Source organism: Tympanuchus pallidicinctus, unplaced genomic scaffold, assembly GCF_026119805.1.
Source record: "Tympanuchus pallidicinctus isolate F22 unplaced genomic scaffold, pur_lepc_1.0 scaffold5, whole genome shotgun sequence".
Lineage (NCBI taxonomy): Eukaryota > Metazoa > Chordata > Aves > Galliformes > Phasianidae > Tympanuchus > Tympanuchus pallidicinctus.
The window spans coordinates 70078566-70100137 of NW_026294769.1; positions in this window are offsets into that span (position 1 = coordinate 70078566).

A 21572-nucleotide genomic window follows, 5' to 3' on the forward strand; every position below is an offset into this window, starting at 1 on the left:
TGTTAGTGTGGGATTTTTAAGTTAGATCTTTCATGCAGATATTCCACTTTTGTGGAAATCACATCATGAAACATTTAATTGTGCTAATGAAATGAACACAGAAAGTGTTTTGTTTTCTGTGTTTTACTACTAATAACATTATATTAGCTGAAGTGAGGAGGTTTTAATTTTGTTATTTTGCAACGGAGGTTTTACCTCTGCTGCTATGTACCATGTTGGGGTACACTATGGAAAAGACAGCATTAGTTAGATTATGACAGATGCTATCATAATGCATGGTAGAAAGGACAGACCTGAAGTAGAAATAGATCCACTACATTAGTAATATATTCTAAAATTACTAAGTGCCAGACTAAACTTAATATACTATGAAACATTCTAATGACCAATGAATACGTAAGTCTAAGTGAATTAAGAAGTCCAGCTAAATCAAATAAATCTCATGACTTAGTATTCACAGCTTATTTTTATAACTTAATTTGAAGGATAATAAGGGCTGCTCAGGGAGATTTCATCACTGTGAAACCATGGCCATAGGTGACTTGCAATTCCCTCTAATAATCACAAATTTTCTTTGGATTTCTAATAAGTACTTGAAGTACTTTGTAGTTTGCCTTCACTTACAATTTGCATCACATGTAATGAGAATACAGTGATGGGGAAATCAAAACACACTTATGGAATTCAGTATTTAGGAATTATTTTTAATTCATTTGTGGAAATATTTGTAAATATTTCTAAATTCAAAATAATAATAATAATAAAAGACACGAAAATATAAGAGTTCTGGATATGTAAGCATTACAGTGGCCTTTGGTTCCAAATGGAAGCACTGAAAATTCAGTTTAACCTTAGAGCTTTGTGGTTCATATACAGGCTTTAAAACATTACTAATGTAGAAATAATTGCCTGTACTGGAGACAGTATGTCATAACATCAGGTGGTTCGTGTTAGAGTATTTGCATTAGCATGGAAACTTATGCTATTTAATATCAGTTGAGAGTCTTGTGCTAAGTTTCTGTTGAATTCTCAGTTTGGTAATGGTTATCCAGCTTTGAAGATCTCATTTGAAGACTGGCTACCAAACTTTGTTAAAACAGAGGCTAACAAAATCTCTGCTTTTAAACAGAAACAGCACTAATAGAAACGTGCATATGTACACACAGAAAAGTCCTTCAATGATAAAAGAAAATACAGCCTTTGATTGTTATTTTGGGCTGGGAACAGTATGCCATGAAAATAACACTGGATGTTCTGCTGTTGGCAGAATTCATCACAGCACCTGACTTGAAGGACTGACACCTTGAAACAGTATAAGAACTATTACTGACTGATTCTACTGTCATCTGAATCAGCTTCCTGGGCTCTGCCTTTCTTGTCTCTGATACATTCTGTGAATTGCCTTTCCTTCATTTTCAACATCTTGTTTCTCTTTCTTCTTTGCTTGAAAGACTGAAATTGCTCATTATCTGCTACAAATTGGCTTCAAAGGACTTATCTCAATTTATACCAGCTGGACCAAAGCAGTGAATGGCTATAAAATGCTGTTCTATTTTATGATAGAGTTGGCCTGGATTTAACCTATTATTATTATATCACTGGATAGTTTCCCTTTTTTAATTTTTTTTATTTTTTTTCCCATCATCTTGCAACAAAAGTATTTAGTAAATAAACATACCAAGCTGTAAAACTTCTCCTTAACTTAAAAAATATACTTTTTATTGTACAAAGTTCATATCAGCCAGACTGTGTAAAACATGTTTGAAAAGCTATTGAAGCAAAGAATGTGCAGTGTTAGATTGTGTGATAAAAGCTCATCTGCACACTCACAAAGGAAAAAAAATGACAGGAAGGGGAGACGAAGTATTACCCTGGCTCCTCCAAGGACAATTCAAGGAGCCATCATCCCATCACCTGTAATTCTGCATATACCCAGAGAATCACATGGGCATAACTGCAGAGGAAAATCCAAATTAAGGACTCAGAGGTCAGGACACCCTGTCTGGACCCCTCCTAGGACTGTCCTAGGAAAGCTTCAGGATGGCTGTCAGGGTGTGAAACCTGTCACGGTGAGTCAGTGCTGGAGTACCTTTTGGACTCAGAGGGTATCTATCCAAGGGTGTAGAGTGATAGTTGTTCCTTGAGTTGGAAGGGACCCACGAGTATCACTGAGTCCAACCCCTGCCTGCACATTGGACCACCCAAAATGCAAACCCTATGTCTGAAAGAGTTGTCCAAGTGCTCCTTGAATTCTGGCAGCCTGGGGCCATGACCAGCAGGGAGTTAATTCCAGGGCCTAACAACCTTCTGGTCTAACACCCAAACTAACCCTCCCCTGATGCACTTCCGTGGTGATCCCTCAGATTTTATTCAGCTCTGGGTATTGGTGTATATGTGTATGCATGCATGTATGCCAGGGTTTGTGTATATGTGTATGCATTAGTATTGCACTCTATCAGCAATGAGGGACTGTGGTTCCATGGGCTTGAATGTCAGCAACTGCAGAGACTGGGATCTAGCGGAAGCTGCTGAGCAGACTGAATGTCTTAGTAGCTACTGGAGGGTTCCACCTTGTACAGATATACATATATATATGCTCACTAGCAGTCCTCCATCCATTTCAGCAAGAGCAGGCAGCAGGATGGGGCTGTTGGAGCTGTATGTGTCTGTGTGGATGCTCCGTGTGTCACTCTGCAGTCTACATGGTTGGCTATCCATGCATGTATATATGCATGTGTAGGTATATGGTCACACATTAATGTGTGCCTACTGGGAACACACTTTCAGCATCACTGTTGGTTGGACATGTGGACATGGAGCAGCAGTAGTCTTGCCTCTTTGGGGCTATTGGATCCAGCATTATGTTTTCCTCTAAAGTGCATCACTTTCTCATGGAAGTTCAAGCAGCTTAAAGCTGCAGTTAACATAAAATATAAAGAAGAGACACTCTGCCTTGCAGGACTACTGGAGAAACTGTTTTTCCACAGATCTCTGCTTCCCAGAGGACACTTACCAGTGACATAATATAACAGATTATACTACTGAGGACTATTAACACAATCTCTTTGGCTATGCATGACTGACATTTCAGAAGCATCTTTTTTTTTCCAATGCTTTTGGAGTAAATTAAGTTCTAGAGCAAGTTAAGCAGAGAGTAGTCCATTGTAATCAGAGGAATTACTGTGAATAATCTCTAAAAGGGAGAATGCAAAGAATAGGGAAGATCACTGTGCCTTATAGTGATGTTTAATTTGGCTCTTAATAACCAACAAGGAAATTAGAAGCTCACAGTTGTCTCATTTTGAATTAAGTTCTTTTAAATCATTCTCAATATTCCTATGAAGTTTGTCATCTTTTCAAGTCAAGACTTGGCTGAATTTCTCCTGATATCCCTGGTATTCTATATGTTTGCATTGGCTGAGAAACTGTGGATGTTTTCTTTCTACTTGGCATAGTATTTCTGCAACATGCATCCAAACAAACAGAACATTTAAGAACATCCAGAAAGCTTGTAGTTAGTTATGTATGAGTAATATTATTTTGGAATAAAACAATAAAACTTATTCCCAGAGGAGATCACTGCTAACCAAAGTACAACTTACAAAAGCTGCATGTAGATATTACACTGAACAGTTCCAAATAATTTTTAGGCACTGGAAACTAGTTGTATGCATTATTTAAATTAATAGGACAAGTCCTGGAATAATCTTAGGTGAGTTAACTCTCCCGCAAGCAGTCCATGGGAACAAGCTGGGAGATACAATGTGCTAAAAGTTATTCCCTAAGAACTGGTGCAAGTAGAGACACCCAGTGGGTTGAACAACTAGTCAATACCAACATCATGGCAAGGACAATTTCACATATATTTAACTAACATCTATAGACATAACCATCTCAATTGTCTTTTGGTTAACATTTGTAGAACAGTTGTGGCTGATGTCTCTTACTTAGGATCTGTGTGAAATTCTTCTGGGTAGAACATCTCAATGATACTAATGAGAAAGGTGAAACACCACAAATAGAGAGAAACCCACCTGTATCAGGCTTCATAGTGAACTGTGGCACAGACAAGCAGATTACTTTTAAAAGTAGTGTCAGAGTACAGTATATGTGGAAATTGCATATGTGGTATAATATTAAAGCATGGCTCACCCACATATACTGCGCACAGTTAAATAATACTCATGTTAATTTATAGAGCTCGTTTGCTATTGATGTAAAACTTTTGGGCCATTATTATTTCCAAATCCATCATAATCCTAAGAAAGGCATAGAGATTCTTACAACAGTTTTGTCTATATTCAAAACTACAGAATCCTCTTGTGTGACTTTGACTTTGGTACATTTGAATCAGATCAGATCCTATTTCATCTAAATGTGTTCACCTATTTCTACATGTTCAGTTCTGTTATAAAATCTTCAAAACTGAGTTAATCCTACCTTACTGAGAAAAGACAAGTCTGTTTGAATCAGGATTGTAATGGATCTAGTTAAAGGAAAAAGAACAAACCTGTCAGTGAAGTACAGGTAGGAATAGCATTTTCTAGCATTTCAGCATAATTTTCCCCATAGTACTGAGAAGTGCATCTCAGTAATTTAGCTGGCATTTAACTATAATATTGTTAATTAATATAAGTAATTCTAGTGCTTTCTTAATATTACAAATCTCTAGTGTGCCATGTAATGAGTCACTGAAAAGTATAAAATATGCAAAGAAGTCTAACTGAAATTTCTGGGTTCATTTAAATGCTGAAATGAAATAGGAATATATATATATTATATATATCATATATATATATAAATATATATATATATATATATAACAGAACTGTATCCACTTTCTAAATTTAGCAAAAAAAATGGAACTACAGGTAATGCAAATGCACATAAGTATGATAGAAGACACAATAGCATGGAGCTGGGTCAGGAAAGGGTCAGATGGGGTTTAGAGAAAGGTTCTGCACCAGAACTGTTGTGTTGTGCATCACTTGTTTCCCTATTTCCTTGTGTTTATTAATTTATTTTCTTTATTTAAATGTCTTTATTTGAAACTACAAGATTTCTAACTTCTGCCTTCCCCCTCATCCAGCTGAGGGGGGAGGAGTATGTAAGCTGTGTGGTGCTGAGCTGTTTACTTGGATTAAACCACAAATGACAATGACAATTTCTCTCTCACTTTCCTCTTTTTTGCTCTTCTTTGTGTTTATTCTTGTTACCATACTTCCTATTTTCCCTCTCTTCCTTATTCTCTTCTTTCCTTCCCAAAAATAAAAATAAAAATAAATAAACGAACAAACAAATAAATAAATAAACTCCCAAAATAATAATAATAATAATAATAATAATAATAATAATAATAATAAAGAGAAAACATGTAAGGACACACCAGAACAGGAAAAAAAAAAAAAAAAAAAAAAAAACAGGAAATCATCATGAGATTGTGTGAGATAAATTTTACTTCCATGGGAAATATCAAAATTTTAACATCTTGCTTTGATTAAGGGTGAAAAAAAGATTGTTTCAAAGATCAAAACATCAAAACTTCATGTGAAATTAAAATTTTGTTTTCATTCACCTTTATTTCTTGAAAAAAACTGGCATCGCAATTCTAGCTAAGTGATAGCTGGATATACTTAAATACTGCTCCTGAAACTTCATTTCTTGAAAATTTTTAAATATAATAACTGAATACTGAGATTCCATAAATGAGGTTTTTCTAATAAGTTGCTCGGAGTGAGTGCTTTGTTGAATTCTACTGTGTTTCAAATGTTAGCCTAAGAGGTTGAGTAGCTGTTTAAAGAACGCTGCTTTGTTTGTTCTCTTGTTCCGTCCTATATAGGTGTAATTCAGAAATAAAAAGAATACATAAATATTTAAAAAAGTACTCCCAGCAACCAGGAGAGAGATTAATATTTACTGCATCTTCACAAGGAGAAAAGTTCAAATTATTGATTCAACTTACTGAGGTTAACAGAAAATCTAAGTTATGTTTGTAATCTTCATGTGAATCAGCTAAATGTAAATTGTTTTACTCTCCTGAGAATCTTAACACTAATAAAATGCAATAATCATGTCAATTTTGACAGCATTTTGAAGTACATTGTACTTTTTTTTTGTCATTACTGTGTTCACGTTGGCCATTTTCTGTATTTGGTTAATGGAGTTATCTCTTGAGGTAGAAGCAGCTCAGATTACCTTTGATGATTCATTTGTTCCTCTGATTTTTTTTTTTATTTTTTTCCCTAAGTTTCTTTTTTTTTTTTTTTTTATCTCAGGAGAAGCATCTACTTAAACTTAATTTCATTCTTTTACTATTCTGTCCTCCTGTGAGCTGTAAAGTTTGTTTTTATGAGATCTTAATAAAGCTCAATTCCGAAACAGGCAGTGATCGTGTCTGGAGACCTTTCTTCTCCGTTTTCTCCGTTACTTTTAACCTTCCTTCCTTACTTCTTAAGCCATGGAAAAATGGTAGACAACTGAGTTTTGATGCCTGGAATAGTCAACAATTGGCATACACACAAACACAAAAACAAAACCTGTCAAAAGTAAAGTCATTGAAGTGAAGAGTAAGCTATAGTCAAAAGAAGGAAACAAATTAGTTAGATCCTTGTAATGTGATGCATCCTGTTCTCAGTATTTGGCTTGCACCTGCTTAACATCTTCATTAATTATGTGAGTGACTGAAGATGACTAAATAATATGAAAATAAATGTAAATTTTGTGTGAAACCTAAAAATCCATGTTTATTGTTCTTGTCACAGAAACTTAAGGGTTCTTCCAGATTTCGTTTTCTTCTACCCTCACATCCAGACTTTTCTGAGTTACTTGTATAGCATACCTTTGCTCTCAAAAATTAGAGCAAGCTGTTGTAAAAAAAAAAAAAAAAAAAAAAAAAGCTTTTCTGCTGTGATTAGTAAATAAGAATGTCCTTTTCTCCTTACCGTTGTGCAATGTATGTTGAATCTTATTTGCCTACATCTAAATATTTTATGATTTTTGCCTGTTATTTCTGACATATACTCACATTTTTTTAAATACAAAAAAACTAACAAAACAGCAAGTTCTGCTGTTGTCCTGCTTTGCACATTCCACAAAATAGAAGTACAGTGTAGAATGAAATACAGTACTCTATTCATGTAGATTCATGTGGATCTTCTTAAACATTGTCCTTGAGGCAGACTGCTGGGACACGATGTGCGCCACCTCTACTTGACACATCCTGAATTGGTAGGACATGGACAGCATGAGTGTGCATTTAACTTTTGGTATTTTTTCTTCATGAAAGAAACTTGACAACAATATTAGGTGAACAGACTTCATGCTCATGTGCAGAGAGATTTAGCCTGTGCATACTGAACTGTGTAAAAGCAATCTTGGGAACAAATGCGTGAATTGTTTTGTTCAAACTCTATCTGGAGAGTTGGATTTGGCACTGTTTCTGTCTGAAATAAGTGGGTCTAGCTATTGCAGAATGGTATGTGTCTCTTAGGCTTCTGCTTCTATAAATATATGTTGTATCAGATACAGTTATTAAAATAAGAATATTTTAATATTCAGTTCACAAGAAAGTCAAGTGGCATTCTGGTGAATCAATTAATCTGTACAATATTGTGATGCTCTACCAAGATTTAGTTACTGTGGGAAAGTGCAGGAGTGAGGGGATCACAGAATCACCAAAGTTGGAAAGGACCTACAAGATCATCCAGTCCAACCATCCACCTATCACCAATAATTCTCATTAAACCATGTCCCTCAACACAAAATCCAACCGTTCCTTGAACACCTCTAGGGTCAGTGACTCCAACACCTCTGTGGGCAGCCCATTCCAGTGCCTGACCACTCTTTCAGAAAAGTAGTATTGCCTAACATCCAGCCTAACTATCTCCTGGTGCAGCTTGAAGCCATTCCCTCTAGTTCTACCACTAGTTAACACGAGATGATGGGTATCAGAGGACATAACATTTCTCAGGTAAAGTGTGAGAGTGGAATACGTGGGAAAAAAATAGTTATTTTATCAGACACAGTGGAGACAAAATAGTACAATCAGATAGGAAATCACGTGGCTATTAAATTTAACCTGGTACCATAATTTGTACTCTGATTGCAAACTTCTCTACAACCCTTCAATATGCTCAGTGTTACTGATACCTAGCTAGGTATCAGTAGGTAGGTTCTACGTAGATAGGTACCGTGAAACAATCTGACCTTCAGAATGGTGTACAGACATAGCAGGTTGATTTCAGCTCATCTAAGCATCCAGAAATTGGCAACATATCCTGAATTTTCTACTTAAGCTTCCTTCTGTAGTCTGTGGAGAACAAGAAATATTTCCATTCCTTTCTGAAAAAGACACCTCAGATATGTAATAAATCACTTTCTGAAAGAAGCTCTCCCTACTGATTTTGTATAGAAACTAGATTAATATTTTGTCGCCTAATTTGGAGATAGCTAAGAAGAGATAAGATGAAGTCAATGCATTTCATCTGTATCAGTCCTGGATAATTAACACGAATTGCAAGAGGGCAAAGGGAACATTAATTTGTCAGCTCACATAATATCATATTTAGGGGTCATAAACTCTACAAGAGTGGTAGATTATTTAAGAATTGGCTAAATTCTGGGACAGAGGAATTCATCAATTAACCATTTCATTGGTGTTATATAGTGATCCTTTATTTGGAGGTCCAAAATCTAAGCAAAGTTGAGCTTGACTATTCTTTGCATTTTGAAATTTTCTCCTCAGAAAATGCAGCACAAAATTATTAGTCAAATGATTCACTTTTTCATTCAATAAACAATTTGAAAAGATAAAACAGTTAAAAATAAATACAGTTGAATATTTGGGATTGAAGATGAGTTTGTATAATATTTTGTGTTCTGCCCTGGTCGCCAAACTTCTTTCCACACACTGGCTCACTGCTTAAGAATCTGAACATCTGGCCCCAATTCCAGCCAGGCCTCTCTCTGAGGAATACAGTGAAAGGATTGATAATCTCTCAATTTCTCATTTCTGTACCTTCCAGTTTCAGTCTGTTCAGAAATCATCTTGGTCACTTTTTCTGAACTTAAAGGCTTTCTCAGTACCTTTTTTGTTTGACAATGGCCTCTGAGTTCCCGCTGTTCAGCACAGGGGTCTAGGAATAGGTTTGTTTGTAGTCCATAGGGTAAAGAATTCCTTTCTGTGATCCTCAGAGGCCTCCAAGTAACTTTCTGTGAGCCTCAGTGGACTCAAAGCACCCTTATGTTTAACTCAGAGATATGTCATTGTTATCTGGTTCAACTGGGGTGCTTGCAGTGTTCCTGTTCCGCTGGGGACCCGCAAGTGTATTTCTGTGTTCAACAGTCAATCAAGCACATTTCAGATCAAAGTAGGTGACTCTGTGTGAAGTTTTGTATTTCAAGGGGGCCAGAAAGTGTTTGCTGTTCCACACAGGCTCCTCTGAATGCCAATCTGTGCTCAGCAGTAGCCTCTGAGTGTTTGATATGGGTGAGTCTCAGCTGTTTATCCGCATGGCCAAGACGCCATATAGTGCCTTTGAGGTCAATCCAAGAGATCTTGGAATGCTTTCTGTTCAACACAGAGTCCTCCAAGAGCCTTCCTTTTTCACCTGGAAGTTCTCAGACTACCTCCAAGGTCTGTTCTATTTTGACCCAAGGGCTTCAAAGTGTATTTCCATGCACACAACAGACCTTGATGTGTTCCAAAAGTGATTTTCAAGTGTCTTTCTATGTGTCTGGGAACCTTTGATGGTCTTCCATTCAATTCAGAGATCTCCACATGGATCTCCACATGCCTTTCTGTTTAACAGAAGGGCAGATGAGACAGGTTTGAGAAGTGGGTGCACGTGAGCCTAATGAGGTTCAATAAGGTCAAATACAAGGTGCTGCACCTTGCTCAGGGCAATCTCAGACAAAAGTGTAGACAAGAGTAAGAATACACTGAGAGAAGCTTCTTAAGCAGTATTAGGCCTTTCCTAGGTACATAATCTTTATACCTTAGCATGGGTAATTCTTAGACAACTGAATCAAGTAAGTCTGAGTTACTTGGAATCACCAAGAAAAAAACATAGGTCAGCACTGCACGTTTTTAACAATAAAAACCTTGGAACAGTTTTTAGCAGCCTTTCCTATATTTAAGGCATACACAGTTTCTCAGCACTGGCTTACACATTTCTCTTAAACATTTTTTTTTAAATGCATTCACATCTGAATTCAGAGTATTAACAAAATATTTCAGAAAAAAATATGTCTCACGATAATTTGTCTTGTTCCCTCTTGCCTTACAATATGCCTGTTTGTTCTTTCTCTGCCAAATTCTCCTATACACTTGAATGGAAATGATTATTTTCTAGATTTATTAGTGTTTTCCAAGTCATTTCCTTTTTTTGTAGCTGACATGCTGTCACAGGCACTCTTCATCTGGTACATCAGTCAGTTCCTGAGGCAACAAACATCCGCCAGGTTGTATTTGGCACGTGGAAGCGGTAAATTCATGCAACAGCGTGAATCCCAAACAAGAACTTCCTCTCAGTGAACTACATCAAAAAGGGACAGATTTTCATGTCAAAGCAATACGCCTAAGTCTCTAGATCAGATCTCTAGCTGAAGGGCCAAGCAATCAAGATATCTAAATCACTATTACTGAGGATAATCCACGACAGAAACAAGAGAACAATAGTTTGAGACTCACAGAGATGACTCAAGTTACTTCTCTTGATTTATCTGTATTGTCATAAATAAATTATATCTAGCTTCCTTTGGGCAAGTCACTTTGCTAGTGGACATTTTCAAGAAGTATTTATTCCAGGCACCATTTATAAGACTAAATCTGCAAATAGTATGACTTCCAATTTATCTAATCTTGAATAATGTGGTTTTAGAAATGAAGATAAAATGAGGAAGCAAAGAAAAATACTCTCAAAAGACAAAGAAATAAAGTTGGATTTAGATTCTTCATTCTATTTCCACTTGCAGTTCTGCTATAATAGAACTTATAATTCACCTCCCCAGGTTGAAAATTTTCTAGGCATTGAGAGTTATAACACACAGGTGGCAAAAATTAAATCAGTTTTGGCATAGCTGGATAACAATAACCAACAAGGATCCAGAAACTAGGTTTTATCTTTGAAAACCCTTGAGGGATTGTCACAGAGTTGACTAGATCAATCTACATCCGTGACAGGGGGCAACAGGCCTCTGCCATCCCCCCCCCCCCCAGTCCCACAAAAATGGGAAGGAAGGAATGGAGAAAAAGAGCAGCGGCAACAATCTATGGAGGAAAACTTATTTACTATAATACTGGAATACAAGATAGCACAATATAATACAATTTAATTGAAATTGAGATCAATAAATCAGACAACATGAGAGAGAGAGTTCCTGGGACTGAATCAAACCTGAAAAGCTTGGAACAGCTAGGAAAGCACCCTCCAGCACCCACTGCAAGGCAGCAAGAGAGTGCCACTCCACCTGGAAGGGCCAGATCCCGTGACTTCTGTAATGTACAGGGATAGGTACCTGGGATTGGGGCAGTGACACTTTAATGCCCCGTACACTACATGATGTTTTGATGTTTGGAACACCGAAACCCAAAAAACAAAAAACACAGAACCATGACAGGGATCCAGTCATTTAGAAATATTTTGATAACATCCAAAAATGACACCAAAAGTACAGACTGCACAAAGAAAGTGACATCTGCTCACTATTTTTGAATTTTTGCTCTCCACGTAGACAGCAAAGCCAACCCATGTTTTTCTAACATTTGAATGGTTAGAGCACTCTGATTTAATCCCAGCGCCATCTCAAAGGGTTTCAGATTTGAACTTATCATTTATGAGGAGTGTGTCCTAATCACTAGCTTATATTTTTTCCTAAGATAGAATATATTTCAGTCCTTCAGTTACAGTCATATTATTCAGCAGAAATTAATTTGGACATGATAATGATAAGACATAAATTAAGAAATGTTGTAAGTGTCTAAGTGATTCAAAAAGCCGCTTGGGTATAGAATATCTGTGAGTTTAATCTGTAAACCTAGAATTGGTTTTAGACTTTTTTATTTTATTTGTTGTAATGTCTTCATTAATTTTTAAAGCAACAACAGCAACAAAAATAGAACTATCTATCCATTTGATAACTTTTAGGTTCAGTTGTAAACATCAGTCAAATCATAAATTTAATGAAAATTGACATACTGAGTAAATGGAGAAGACAAAAACTCATGTGCTCTTAAAATAAATAAATAATTAAATCTCAGATTTCTTTGCCTTGGCCTCTTGGTTAGACATATTTGTTAAAGAACTGATGAACAGCTATGAAAAAGCTCTGCAATACATGCTGCTTGTTTACTACCAGAAGAATGGAAAGTACAATGTCATTTAGAGAATATCCTCAGTGTTTAAATGTTAGTCTAAAAAGAGAAGGCATAAAAAACAAAACAAACAAACAAACAAACAAAAAATAGAGTGATGTGCTCAAGTGACATACCAGTAAAATATTATTTATATTCTATCAAGAGGTTGAGTAATACAAGCTAGAGGAAGTGTTTACAGGAGAGATGTCAGACTACTTCTACTTCTGTTTGGAAACGGAACCATTCAGATACAGAGACAAGACATAATCCTTTTCTCCATGTCTCATTCATATTTTGATTTTCAGCTGTATAAATTAAAGGCAAGGATAATAAAAGCTTTCTTCTTAAAATTAAATTTTTCTTCTTAAGCTTCATTCCAGACTCCTTTACTGATAGCAAGAATATGCTTCATGAAGAGAGCAGTGTGATTTTTGGTCTCTGAAGTGAAGAGAATGAAGTGTTGATTTGCTTCATCCATAGACAGGATTTAATTTGTATATCTATTGCATACAAAGAAAGTTGCTTTAAAAACAAACAAACAAAAACAAACAAACAAACATGGATTGAGCTAAAATGGAGGGTTTGGGTATATTTTATATGGATTCCAATAGTTTTGTTACAAAACTTTATGAATGAGAAAAAAAGCAAGGGACTGAACTTATAAATTTCAGCACTGTTAAGGCACTAGGTGTATCTAAACTCCATTTTATCAGTGGCTATCATGTTAGGACGGTGAAGATTAAAAATCCATTGGTATGTTCATCTGGCATGGGCCCAATTCTTATCTAATAGTGAGCATTTGGTGGCATGTTACCACTTCAGACATCCGCAACATCTGCATAGGACATACAGGTCCAAAATAGGAAGTTCAAGATACCCACAGTAAAAAGATGTACAGGGCATCTCAAGTGGCGTTAGACAAATGTTTAGTAGATGAAGATGTAGACATGCCACGTCCCATCTTTTGTGTGATATGAACGGCTTACTAAACTCTAGCAATGGCAGTACAACAACAGGCTGTACGTATGCAGAATGGTAGAAGCTATTCAGCTGCTTAAAGGAATACATCCTTCTCAGGTGCTGAAGAGGGCATAGGCATAATTCTTCTAAAGCTATAGAGCAGTATTTGTCAGCTCATTGCAGATTTCTTAAAAACCCAAGGTAACTTAACAATGCATAAATTTTCTTTGAACAATTGAGTACCCACATTGAAGCTGAGTCATCCCTTATTGCAGCATTTTGAATGGGTTAAGAGAAGAAAACCATGTTTCTTATAGAAACAGAACATTCTTCAACAACCTTGAAAAGAAAAGAAGAAACAAATGATGAAATAAGTCAAGCATTTGGTAAGAATTAAGGATTAATACAGTTTAAAGGATTATAGAATTTTAAGAAAAGTACAGTTTTAGGGCTCATAATTTTGTATTTGGCTACCTAATTCTTTAATTACAAATTATTTGAAGTAGGCTGTTACTAAGCCTATAACTTAGCATGGTGTTTTTTTAAGGCAGATGCTCTGTGTTATATCGTACTAGAAATAATTAATAACAATAACAAACACACCAATTGCTAGAAAATATAGCCTATTCCCTAGTAATTAGCTTGTACATCTTTATTATCTACATTATTTCAATGACAAAAATCATCAGAGTTTAAAAAATGGTCTGCTGCAAAATTCCCAAGACTGAAACCGTTTTCTTTGAAGAAATGTCTTCCTGTGTTTGAATTCAAAACGTACTTGCACAGATTTCAGCATCCAAGTTTAGGGACATCCTCTGTATGGAAGACAGTCACATCTCTTTAAAGTACACAGCTCTATTGTTTTGGAAATGCATCTTGTCACAGTGCTAGTCATGCATTGGTCATAAATATTTAAACTTTCAGCAAATGGAACAGCTGTGCCAATAAACACTGGTGTTTTGTTTTATTTTTCAATATTTCATGAACGGAATGGCAAAGTGGGACTATGTAGTGACAGATAGCAGAATTCCCTTCAGCAACATTGCCTTGAAATTCACCACCAAGGAAAGATGAAGAAAAAAAACACACTAAAGAACAAAAACTAACCCCACAGTCATATTGATTCAGTGATGACATTTCATAATCATTCCCCCATGCTGTCAGACTGGCAAGAGATGCTCCAACTGGTCAGGACTACCATGGGCTAATAAGAGGGCTCATTTTTCCACAACTGAGAAATGACAAATCCTTTTAATGTTAACTAAGTTTTGGATACGGGCTTTTTAATATATATATTTTTAACACTGTTTCTAATAATATTTCAAAACAGAATGGAAGTTATTTTACAGAACACACATTTTTATCAAACTTATTCAATTAAAGTTACTCCTAACAGTTTTCCTGATGCTTATATGGTTCTACATAATAGGAGCATTCTGAAAATCTTTTCTGGAAATTATGATCAAATAGCTATAACTAGATATCTGCCAAAAATCCCTCCCAAACTAATGTATATAATGCCAATACGACATTTTTGTGATATTACAAACGATTTGATAGCCTCTCTGTCCTTGATTTAGGAAGGAAATGTCAGACTGATGGTAGTAATCAGGAATAGCCTAGTAAGGTTTTGACAGAGAAAATCAGAATTTAGTTTTATTCTAGAGTGATCCTTTTCTCATATTTGTAATAGAGCTCATTTTAAATACTACTGGGGTCAGGACAGTGGTTGAGAGGAATGTTTGCTTAATACTAAAATCTCAATAGGAAACTTACAAGACTAGAAAATTCCATATATTCACAGTTATTTTGATGATGGGACAGCACATGTTAAACTGTATGAATGATGCAAAGCCGACAAGAACACATATCTCTTTATCACAGAATCATAGAATGGTTCAGGTTGGAAGGGACCTCAAGGATCATCAAGCTATAACCCCCCGCCACAGACAGGGCCACCAACCTCCCCATTTAATACTAGACCAGGCTGCCCAGGGCCCCATCTAACCTGGCCTTGAACAGCTCCAGGGCATCCACAACCTCTCTGTGCAGCCTATTCCAGCACCTCACCTCTCTCTCTGTGAAGAACTTCCTCCTGACATCCAATCTAAATCTCCCCTCCCTCAACTTAAAACCATTTCCCCTTGTCCTGTTGTTGTCTACTCTTTCAAAGAGTTGATTCCTCTCCTGTTTGTAGGCTCCCTTTAGGTACTGGAAGGCTGCAATGAGGTCACCCAGCAGCCTTCTCTTCTCCAGGCTGAACAAGACCAGGTCCCTCAGCCTGTCTTCATAGGGGAGGTGCTCCAGCTCTCTGGTCATCTTCGTGACCCTCCTCTGGACCCTCTCCAACAGCTCTCTGTCTTTCTTGTACTGGGGGCTCCAGAGCTGGGGCCTCATGAGGGCATGGTAGAGAGGGACAATCACCTTTCAGCCTTTCTTCATAGTAGAGATGCTCCAGCCCTTTGGTCATCTTCATGGTCTCTTCTGGACCCACACTTGCATCTCTACAATTTTCTTGTTCTGGGCCTGAATGTAGAGGTGGACAATCCTCTCCCTCTCTCTGTTGGCTGCCCCTTATGATGCAGCACAGAATACTGTTGGCCTTCTGGTCAGCAAGCATATTCAGTGACATCTATTTTTACACAAAATGTGACAGAACTCCAAATCTGATTACGATCTTCTGCTTTCAATACATTTGTCAGCTACATGAAAAGTAGTAAGCAATAATAAAGAAGAAATGTATAAAATGTGAATGAAGAGATCAGGGAGAAAATACTACTTAAGTGTATATATCTTTATATACATAATGTACATACACGCATATATGAAAGTACAGAAAGACTATTTTCATCTTTTATCACATTGTTTCTGTAATTCACATGTGTACACTGAGACAAAAACATTCAGCTGACTACTTATCACTCCTGTATTATATTCCAGTCTTGGACTAATTGCTTGTTGTTCCTGCATTACTCCATTTCCTACAGAGCAAAGATAGAACTAACTCAGCGTAGATGGTTAACTTTAATATAGTTCATTGATCAAAACTAAATAACCTCACTGAACTTATAGCCTGAAGAAAATAACAACATTATGTAGGCAATGGACTCTGCAATTCTGGAGCTTTGCAGTGTGCTCCAACACACTGATAACATGATGCTTGATATGCCTGGCAAGATGTTCTCTCTGAGCCCAAGAAAAGTGCCCTGCTGTTCTATTTCTTTCATTATAAAAATGATTTTGATTAAAATGGTATGGGTAAAAACAATGACTTTGGCTTCACATTTCAAATGTAAGTACCCTTTAAATGTCTGTGAAATGCAGTCAGCCTTTATGTCATTATCTGTATATTCTGTCTGCTTTTAACACTGTTATTTGCTACATGTGACAATTTCTCATGTCACATCCAGCACTTTTTGACGTTTCTGTTATGGTCTGTTTCACCTTGGGTCAGCACCTAGTCAGCAGCCTGATCATTTGCCTGCAGCCCAAATAAAGAAGTAATTGAATCTGAGGCTATAGACACCTAACATCTTCATAATGAGTATTACTCATTCAGATTTGGGGTTGATGCACAAGAGAAAGAAATGAGGTGAAATTGTTCAGTTCTTTCTGAAGATGTAGACGAATGGAGCTCAGTAAGTCTCATATTCATACATACTAGGGTGTCTATGAACATAAAAGCCAAAACGGATCTTTAATACATTTTGCCAACAGCAGCAGTTGCATTATAAATTGTAGATGAGTCACATTCCTGCAAATTACTAGAATTGTAGGAATGCATTTAATTCTGCCATCATCTCATAAGCTTAGTTTCCTCAAGTTGGAATATTTAGTCTTCAGCTATTATGACATAGAGTTTACTTGTAAAATCATAGGAAGTAAAGCACAATTTATGCAAATACTCAAAAAAGAAAAAAAGAAAAAAAAAGAAAAAAAAAAGATAAAAGATAAAAGATAAAGGAAATATCTTCTAACAGATGATATTACCTAAGAGATGATCCTACCTAAGTATCTGACTATGTGGACTATATATCTTGCAAACCATTAGTATTTGGATATTAGAGTACGCTCTCTGTGCTTTAGAAATACCCAACTTGTTTGATTTCATCTCAGAACCTATGATTTGGAAAGACAATTTATAGTTCACCTCTTATGATGCAAAGGATACAAACAGACTGCTATGATTGAACTTAAAATCTTAAAATATAACTTCTTTGTTTAGAAATAAGGAGCATTTACAATATAGTTCTGGACAGATAATGTCATCTTTTCTCTGTTTCTTTCTTTTTTTCATTTTTCTGTCTCAACTTTCTTGAAGGTCATATTTGCATAACAGTTCAGATTGCCCATTCATCCAATAAAAATAGATTTCAGTCATGTTAGAGATACACATACTGACACTAGAGATCTCTACACATCTTAGAGAAATGTTAGTCAGACAGATTTATTTCTTCACTTTTAAAATTGCACTGATATTTATTACAGTGTGTAATGACTGAATTATATGGTTGATTGTTTCCAGATATTAGTGCAGTATGAACGTATTAGTAAGTCACTTTCTTACTGCAATAAAGTACAAAAGCAAATGATATAAAACAGATTGAAATAGTGCAATATGTATTTACAACATCCTATAAATTAATATCCAGCAAGTATGGAAAATATAGAGCAATATGTAATGCTTCTTAACCTTGTTTAAACCATTGTGAAGGGCAGCCCTGCCCTAGCTTTTCAGTGACTTAGAAAATAGGCAAGGAAAGCTAATAGGCAACTTTTTTTATTGTGTTCATAATGAAGTTTCCTACTGATAAATTAGGAACTGTATGTTGTATCTTTGTTCTGTTTGATAACACTCATTTGGTCAATTTATCATTGAAAATAAATGGCCCAGATAGAAGAGAAAAAAGAAAGTACAAGTGGAAAGAAGATTTCTTACAAAATCTCTGAAAGTATGAAAAACAGTGAGTTCCTTTGGGAAGTTGTTGCTTGCTATGTTTTTTATTTTAATTTTTAAGAATTATGAAATTGCCATTTTGTAACGCTACCAAGTATCCTTCTCAAATACTGAAAGACCCATGGAAAAGAGTTATGCTACCTGTACTTTCTTGATTATTTATTGACATTTTCACTATTATAACTATAGCTTCTTTGTCACTCCTTTGTTTCATTTAATTAACAATGTCAAACTTTCAAAAAAAAAAAAAAAGAAGAAGAAGAGTTTTTAGAAGTTCCTTTTCCTTTTGAAAGTCCCTCATGCCATGGATTATAGCAAAAAATTTTGGTTCCTTCAGTCATCTAAATCAGAAAACTGTGAGAGTGGAAAAGGGGAAAGGAGAAAGGAGAAAGGAGAAAAGGAGGAGGAAAGGGAAAAGGGAAGAGGAAAGGAGAAAGAGAAGAGGGAAGGGGAAAGAGAAGAGGAAAAGGGAAAAGGAAGAGGAAAGAGGAAAAGGAAGGGGAAGGGGAAGGGAAAAGGGTAAGGAAAGGTAAATGCAGTTGAGATTCTAATCAGCTCACTAAGGAAGTAATTATCTTTCTTCTTTATCATAAATAGCCTCAGTTAATCAGATTTGCTCTTAGAGTTTTAAAAGGTCTTCAGTTGACAACGTCTATTCTTGTCTTGTCTCTTGACCTTCTCTACTTTTGATTGTTTTGGAGACCCACAGGCCTTGTCAGACCACCTTATATGCTGTAACTGTTACTGTTATGCCAGTCAAGAGAATTATTGATGGTTTTTTTTTTGTTCATTTTGTTTTTTTTTACCAGCACTCTCAGAAATAAATATATCACCAATAGCTGTAAGCAAGTGGCTGTTCTGAGGCTGGCCTGTGACATCAATCTACTATGCGGTCACATTCTGCATGTACAACACAGCTCTCAGGTTTTACCATAAATAGACTCTCCTATCACTGGACTTAGTTTGTGTTCCAGCAGCAGTTAATCATCTAATACTGAAAAATGTAGCAACATCTATTGTTATAATATCTTTGGTATTTTAATACTAGTTTGCATCTATATTAAAGTACAAAATGGGAGATCAATGATCTATTGTGCTAGAGACAGTTCACACCCCTTATGAAATCACAGCCTGCATAATTTTTCAGTTTAGTACTGAAAAAAGAGACAAAATAGAGAATTACAGGGAAAAAAAAGATCAGACTAATCCAAGATAAAATAAAATTATTAAGATCAATGCATTGTAGTGCAGTGACTGTTGTGCATTAGATCTCTAACTGAAGCCAAGTGCATCAGTACCAGGGAATATTATACACTAATTTATATATCTACCCTTCTTATGAAAAGCATATTTAAAACTAGGTCTAAAGCAAAAGAATAAGGAGAATGCTTTGCAAAATAGGGACTCAATCTTGTTTTGAGTTCAATGGGTTTATATATTGTAGTTTTATTATGCTGCTGTCATATCGAGTTAATTTTCAATATTAATTAAACCTAAAGAATATTTTAATCTCTCACAATGTCTGATAAATCACACTGAAAACATATGGTCATCTAATTTGCTTTATTATATCATTAATTATATCATAGACCAACTACGTTCCTTGTATTTGGACTCTTTATAATTAACAACTCAATGATAATAACCCATGGTATATGTTCAATGTTTGAGCTTCTTTGTAAGTGCAAGTTAAAAGAAACTTATCCTTGTCCTAAGAAGCTGATAATAAAAGCCCACTTTGATCTGAATACAGAATTTTATTCTCATTTATTCTTTCACAGAAGAGAACTTTGAATGATCATCTTTCTGAAAGAGAAATTAAACACAAGTCTCTTAATTACCTCATACTTTTATCCTGATCTATTTCAAGAAAAGTCTAGTAAGGCCCTTCACTACATTTCATGTAGGCCTAGCTTAAATTGTATAATGCAAAACAGGCCAACAGTCATAATATTCAATTATTAGGAACATGTATAAGCTGTGACAGTGACAGACATTAAAGTCATTGCAGCAGAGAGCCATTGGCAGTGGTTGATTAACTTTTAAGAAAGCTGCTGGAATAATTAATTGGTTTTCATTCTCCATGTAATTAGTGAATAAATTGTCAGTAGCCAGATGCATATCAAATGATATAGACATCTCTCATTATAAAGCTTTAAAACTCCTTTTTTTTTTTCCCCTAGAGAAAGGGAAAATTATTTAACTTAAATAAAAGATTCTCCAAAATGTTGACAAACAGACAAATCTAAACAAGTTTGTGAAATTAAAAACATAAAATATTAAATGTTAAATGTCAAAACTTCAACATTTAAATGACACTGGTACTACTTCCATTTATTCACATTACCTTTTAGTTATATATCTTTCCTCTTTAATCCAGACTGTCATGAATTTAGTGGGGAAGGTTTCCTAGATAAAAGTGGCATTCATTCATGTCCCAAACTCAAAATATTTAGTGAATGTCTATGCAAATGAAGCAACTGATCCTACTTATTAGACATCTCCTACATTCAGTTTTGTAAGTCTCTGATCACGTAATTTATCTATTGGCGTGCTGCCAGAGTTCAAGTAAGCATTTGGACAATGCTGTCAGGCATAGGGTTTGAATTTTGCATGGTCTTCTGTAGAGCCAGACATTGGGCTCGTTGATCCTTGTGACTGCCTTTGAACTCAGGATATTCTGTGATTCTGTGAAGGAAGACTTTTAATTTGGAATTTTCAATGCCTTTATTTTGTCTAACAATGCTGTAAATAACTCATTTGAAAATATAGATGAGAATCATTTGAAACACTGCAATGTTTATGAATATCCTAGTATCTAAACTTATATAGTTCACAGAATCACAGACTCACAGAATTGCAGGGGTTGGAAGGGACTTCCAGAGATCATCGAGCCCAACCCCCCTGCCAAAGCAGGTTCCCTACACACCAGGTCACACAAGTAGGCATCCAGGCAGGTCTTGAACATCTCCAGAGAAGGAGACTCCACCACCTCCCTGGGCAGCCTGTTCCAGTGCTCCGTCACCTCACTGTAAAGAAGTTCTTGCGCACATTTGTGCAGAACTTCCTATGCTGCAGTTTCCGGCCGTTTCCCCTTGTCCTGTCTCCACTCACCACTGAAAATAGTCCAGCCTCGCCATTCTGCCCCCCACACCATAGATATTTATAGACCTGGATCAGATCCCCTCTCAGTCTCCTTTTCTTAAGGCTGAACAGACCCAGTTCACTCAGCCTTTCTTCATAGGGGAGATGCTCCAGGCCCCTTCACCATTTTTGTGGCCCTCCACTGGACTTTTTCCA